This window comes from Malus sylvestris, chromosome 13 (assembly GCF_916048215.2).
Source record: "Malus sylvestris chromosome 13, drMalSylv7.2, whole genome shotgun sequence".
Lineage (NCBI taxonomy): Eukaryota > Viridiplantae > Streptophyta > Magnoliopsida > Rosales > Rosaceae > Malus > Malus sylvestris.
The window spans coordinates 3,030,288-3,037,035 of NC_062272.1; the positions used below are offsets into that span (position 1 = coordinate 3,030,288).

Genomic DNA, 6,748 nt, shown 5'->3' on the forward strand with positions numbered 1-6,748 from the left:
GTCTAAAAATCGTCTCCAACTATTAATATTGGTCAACGAGTGTCTACTGGTTCACACTAGAGCACTAGGCCTAATTATCCAATCATGATGGCTAATAACATTGAGCCGATAAACTTCTTTCTGCCAAAGGATGTGCTAGATTGGCTACGTATCACCATCATTAACAACTACTTAATTAGGTTAAATAATTTTAATAGGCCAGATCCCTAGGTAAGAGGCCAATCCTTAGAATTTTGTCACACACCATGATCTGCGTATGCTCTACATGTGAAGTTGGACCATCTATTATTTAGGTCAAAACTGGTTGAATTCTGGGGCAGCTTTTCTAAAAGTCCACTAATCCACAGAGAAATGTTATAATAGGATTCCTAACTTGTAATATGGACCGACCAGACATAATCACGGATCAACTAACAAGGACCCGCACCAACAACTTGAAGTGAAACAATAACAGATTTAGATATAACAACTTACAAACATATTATTTTTGTTACGAGCTAACATCATCATGCTATTAGCATAATCTATGTGCATTATATGTTTAATAGTACAATATGGATGTCCTAACAATATGTGCTTATAAAGTATACACATTTTCTGCTACATTGAGAAAGATGACGCTAGAAGAACCCAAAATAGTAATCTAGTTAACCAACTAAAAACAAACTTCATCACAATCCACAATATAAGACTAAGGACTTGTTTGAAACTGATAATTCGAATATCAAAAGCACTTATGGGAAGAAGCACATGTTATGTGCTTACTTATAAAATCACTTTAAATATTTTTGTTGGAGAAGCCTATGAGAGATCTTCAAACAATTTTCTATGTGATTTTTAGCAAAGCATATGCGAGGTTTTGGGGGAAACAAGAAACTCGCAATGTCAGAAGTTGTAATTGTTAAGGTGAGTAAACAGCGGAGCTTGATAATGGACGAACGCGAGCTAACCGGTGTGCATTGCACATAAAGGACGAACGACAACATAGCTGTAGAGCCTCCGTAAACTAATATATAGTCTCCTCCTTAACGGACAATCTAGAGTAACCAGGCTACGTGCGGCAATGGCCTCCATAATGAATCCTTACCTAATATAAAAATATTCAACATAAACCTGTAATCATCCAGAACTTCGATAACCTTATACTCGTTCGTAGGAGGACTGAAACCACAAAGATATGCAGAGCTTAATTGCCAGTGTAATACAAAGTTCGATACACTCTCTAGTGCTAGGATTAAATATAAAACCCTGCACATAATTGACGCAGACCAAGCCGTTGATACTTTGCTCACTTGAGAAAGACGTAGTATGTGGAGTAATGTCTGGAAGTTGGGTGACAGGTACTGAATCCGTACTTTGTTCAACTATTTCTGCGGAGGAGTACCACCCCTGCCAATAATTATGGAATAGGTGGTTTGTAGTATTATTGTTGTTGTGATAGTTCTGGTGAGCGTTCACAAAGGAAGGGTTGCGGATGAGGGAGAACCAAGACTTGCATACGCACTGGCCGGCACTGGCTTGTCAACTTCCATGTACATATGTACTTCTTACAAAAAGGCAATTGGGACAAGAAGAGACGGAGGGAGCGCAGTCGGAAAAAAAATTGACAAGCAGAAGCTAAGAAAACAAAACGCATGCTGAGCGGTGATACATAGCGGTGCACTGCTGCTAGGTTTTGACCTAAATCCATATTAGTTTTTTATTTGACCTTTGATTTTGGGCGCTAGGAAAAGGAAAAAATGGTTTTACTTGCCAAAGAGGAGGACAGGAGTCCTCTAAATTCGAGTAGGATATGGGGATGGTGGGTTGGGCTACAAAAGGCCTAAGGCCCTATGAAAAAAGGAAACAAAACAGGCGCGATCAATAAAGAACAGGAAATAAAACAGCATGCACGAGGAGTTGGTCAGAAAAATAAAAAATAAGACCAAAAATGTTTTTTGAAATGCCTTATGAGAAGATGTTTGTATACATCACTTACTAAATTATGTGGTATTACCGTATTAAGATATGTGAGTATCATATAGCTAGAGCCTTTTTTTATGCATTCAAGTTAAAATTTCTCTCAACGAGGCAAAATAGTTTGAAATCTTGTTTTGTATGAAAAAATCATGGACCAAAATTGGTCTCAAAACATAATATCTCTAACATTTAAACTCACTATATGTTTGTTTGCAGGTGACAAATTCCATCAAGTCCTGAGGTCATTAGTTTTGCGTATGATTGCATCACTGCTTCATGCCATGCACGCCCGTGCGTTTTGGAAGAAGGCAAACCTAACTAAATATGGCGGGCACAATCGCAAATACTACGGTTGGATAACCACATCTATTTTTATCCGAATCAAATTCTCTTTAAAATATATGTAAGTACTTTCGAGAAGGGACTTGGTTGACTCCGTACTGTTGCAATTCTTTGATATATATGTCAGGATTGAGGGACACATTTTGACGTATATTTTGATACATGTTTTTGTAAGGTTCATTTTGTAATGAATGTCAATAATTTAATCGTTTATCTTTTATACGTCTTACCTTAAAGACTATGTCTACAAAAATATAGACAGTTCATATTTTTGTAGGGCTCATTTTGTAATGTATTTCAGCGATTTAATCGTTTATCTTTTACGTCTTACCTCAAAGACTATGTCTACAAAAATATAGACGGTTGAGATTTTTTTAGGGCTCATTTTGTAATGTATTTCAATGATTTAATCGTTTATCTTTTACGTCTTACCTCAAAAATCATGTTTACAAAATATAGACGGTTTAGATCGTTGAAATATATTACGAAATAGATCTTACAAAATGACTGTCAAATGTGCATCAAAAGTATGTACCGAAATGTTGGAACGTTCGTGTGTCATGACATCATCTAATTCCAAATTTGCTAATTATTTTATCATTTACCATACTATTTTAAGAAACCAATATCAACAACACGTAAAAATTAGAACCAGCATTCTAAACATGAGAAAGCATTTTTATTGAGGTAATCGAATAAGCAGAACTACCATTCGTTCTCATGCATGAAAAGGATTAAATCCAGAAAGAGTGGTTTGGGGAGATTGTCCCACTCGTACCAATCCCAACCATCGCACATGTTCGGCTCGACATTTCCCAGGCTCTTGATCGGGACTTGCCACCACTGCTCGCACATAAATCCCTATGCAGTGGTACGGCTTGCCTTTGTCTTCGAATATGTTGTTTATGACATTCAGCAGCTCTATCTTCTCAATGTCCAACCCAGTTCTTCCGTCACTTCTCTTGCTGCACACTCCTCAAAGCTCTTGCCTACGCAAACACAAAAATACAAATATTTAAACGGGTATACATGCAATAGAGAGTTGGTCAGTAATTAACCTGTTAATTTTATGTGTTTAAATAGCATATAACTATTTACGGAAAAACTAAGATAAAGAAAATAAGTACATATGCAATTATTGTGTGTTTACCGAATTCGAGGTGGCCACCAGGGAGGGAAAAGGTGGAGTCGCCAAGAGAGGAACGGCGGCGCTCCAACATCACCTTCTTCCCTTTCAACAAACACACCACCACTGCCACTTTCGGCACGGAACCCTGTATTGTTCCGTTAACCATGTTTTGATATCAAACTTAGTATATACTAGAAATTGAGCCCGCGCGATGCCGCGGGTTTTAAAACTGTGTTAAACATGTGAAATATATTAAATTTATTCTCATCTATATTAAAATTTATTTACATTCTATGATTCTAATGTTCAATCATACTTCTATATGAACCCAAAGGAATGATTTTTGCATATACCTTGGTGGGTTCATTCCCCAGATGAGTTTCTCATATTCATCATCCATGTCATGTGGTGGGTTCATTCCCCAGATGAGTTTCTCATATTCATCATCCATGTCATGTGAAAATCTCATGCTAACTTTTGCAGAAAGCGACCAAAAAAATGAAAAATAAAATTAGACAAAAAGGTTGGAGAGAATATAAAACTAATTAGAGAGATTGAATAAATTCAAGAAAAAACATTTAAGAGAAATTGAATAAAGAAAAAAACCATCATTTCAATTATTTTTTCAGTCTTGCAATTGGGATTACACAGGAAATATAACTAAAACCCCCAACTTAGAAACTACAACTATTTTTACAAATTTCCATCACCCAATGTTGAAAAATGAAAATTAAGAAGCAACGCGGAAGCAGGCAGACAACAGAATAAAAGAGCGGAACATGCGAGAACCGAAACGTTAAAAACAGAACATACCCATTTCAAAGACCAAAATCCCAGAAAAACAGTATATTAGCACTCCATGCAGTACCCCAGAATCAAAAATTAGAAAAATTGAGTTTGATAACATTGTACCTTAAGCCTCTAAATTTCTAGTCAAAGGAAAATTAATACCACCTCTGCAAAAAATAATCAGAAGATAAAAACTCAAATTCATAAAGCATTTGTCCAAAGTATTTATTAGAGAAACTTACATGCTGATGAAGGTGTTGATCTCTTGTATCATGTTGCGAGTATAATAGGTTCTCAGCATTCAAATGTTTTTCATACACACTGCAGAAAATCCGACCATAAAATTGCACAGAAAAATTTTAATAAAAAAATGTACAATGATAAATTCCAATCTATAGCACAATAAAGAACAAAGAAAATGTCACTTATTGTAAATCACATGCTTTGCTTCATCATCGTCTGCACAATCTTCTACCGATTCATACCTAAATATCGATAAGATCAAACAAATAAATCCCCTGAACATATGCAAATCCAAACTCCAGCAGTTCTGAAGAAACCTAAAACAAAAATTATTCTTATCTTCTATATTATTTTGGATTTCAAATTGAACAAAAAATAAATAAATTACCTAATTCAATGCACATAAATATTTCCAAGATAACTAACCCTCCATTTGGTTGCTGAGGAGACTGACAAAAAAGAGTACAAATTTGAATAACATGATTTTAGTTGCTCGTATTACTAAAGAATTATAGAATAACCCAAATCAGCTAGTCAACTAAAACCAAAGATTTAAGTTCTGTTATTTCATTTTCTTTTCAAACCTTTTTATCAGCAACCCAAGAACAATTTCAGTCGAAGTTCTGTTAGTTGTTCACTATTGTTATTTTATGAGATTGTTTTGAGAACAAATCAATTTGGGTAGGAGTTTTGATGGAGTAACCAAACACAACTGCAAAATTGAAAAAGCTAAATTAGCAATTGTAATATGAAAGGGGTTGCACAAAAAGGTTCACACAACCAATACAAAAATCCTTATAAAAACAGAGTGTGACAAACAATTTCATAATTCACAAAAAATTGACGCTTTAGCCCACAATAGTTTATCGTCATAATAAAAGCGAGAAGAAACCCTAAAAATTACTCCAAAAAAAAAAAAGGGGAAAAAAATCCAAACCTTGAGAGTTTGATTCTACCGCTGCACCTTGAGGATGTCCTTAAAGTCCTGTTAAAAAAAATTAAAAATGAAAGCCCAACATAAGCACCAACACTTATGATGACAGAGGAGATAAACACCAAAAATGAAGAATAAGAAACTTCACAACCCACAAGCTAATTAGTATAGAAAATTATAATCAAATCCAAATAAAAGTGTAAACCCAAAATCTTATTTCAATATAATCAAACAACAAAAAAGCAAATTCAAGTCCAATATGATAAAAAACAAAACAAAGCTCTGAAATTTTGAAATTGGTCATAATATTCTCTCAATCTGTTGGTTTGCATCAGAGAGGCTTGGTTGCATGCAAACCCAAAATGATTTTGCACCTGCAAATATTATACTCGATGATCAAGTCCAATGAATTCAAAGATACAAAGAAACTAAACAAAATCTATACCTTTGTCTTTTCTCGGATATGAAATTTTTGAGAGCCCCATCCTCCTTTTCTTCAGTCCAGACAACAGATTGAGAAACCCCTTTACAGAATACACACATGCATGAGTCAGAGTCGCTTGATTTGACATTAGGTCATGAAAACGAAGAAAGGGAGAGGTGGCTGTGCTTTACCTTTATCAGTGATGGGATAAGTGGAGTCCTCCGTGAAGGCAGAGTCTTGATGATGAGTGTAGAGCCGATCTGAGCAAGGCATCGCGAGATGGTGATGGATCCTGATCCAGTGTGGGGGTTGGATTTTTGGAGACAACTCAACTCAACAATCTCAAACTGCTGCTCCTCAGCTTCACAGATGCGAAGAGGCCTTCCAAATAGACCCAAATCCCAGACTCAGAGAGAGACAAATATTTGGAATTTTTTTATACAACTCTCTCACAGAAAGACAACAACATTTTGGGATGACGACTCTCACAAAAATAGAACATCGTTTGACAGCGAGAAAGCACAAAGCAAAACGAAATCGAAAGTTAAACCGAAGGAAGATGCAGGTGGAAAACGTTTGAGAGTGAGAGAAACACAGAGCGGTAAGCAACTTAAGCAAATTTGCAAAAGAAAGAAGGAAAACGAAAGGTAAAGCAAACACAGTCAAAATAGGGCATCCAACGATGATCAACGCATGGACCAAATCGAAACCTCTAGAGTTCGTATAGCACACGGACGCGTGGACAGCAGGGCAAGGTTGTAACAAATACAACCAATAAAAAAAGTGAAACAAAGTCCAAGCCATGCATAACCGGCAGATAGAATCAAATGAGGGCAAATTCGGGATTTTACTGTACAAAAAGAACAAAAAGTAATGGCTGAAGACTAACTTGAGGGGCATTTTGGTCCGCACACTGCCCTAGAACAGT

General features: G+C 36.0%; 1 pseudogene; it reads right to left on the bottom strand.

Moving 5' to 3' along the window:
* Nucleotides 1-2,958: 2,958 nt before the first annotated feature.
* On the bottom strand, nt 2,959-6,494 carry LOC126594873 (geranyl diphosphate phosphohydrolase-like; annotated as a pseudogene).
* Between the last annotated feature and the right edge of the window lie 254 nt (nt 6,495-6,748).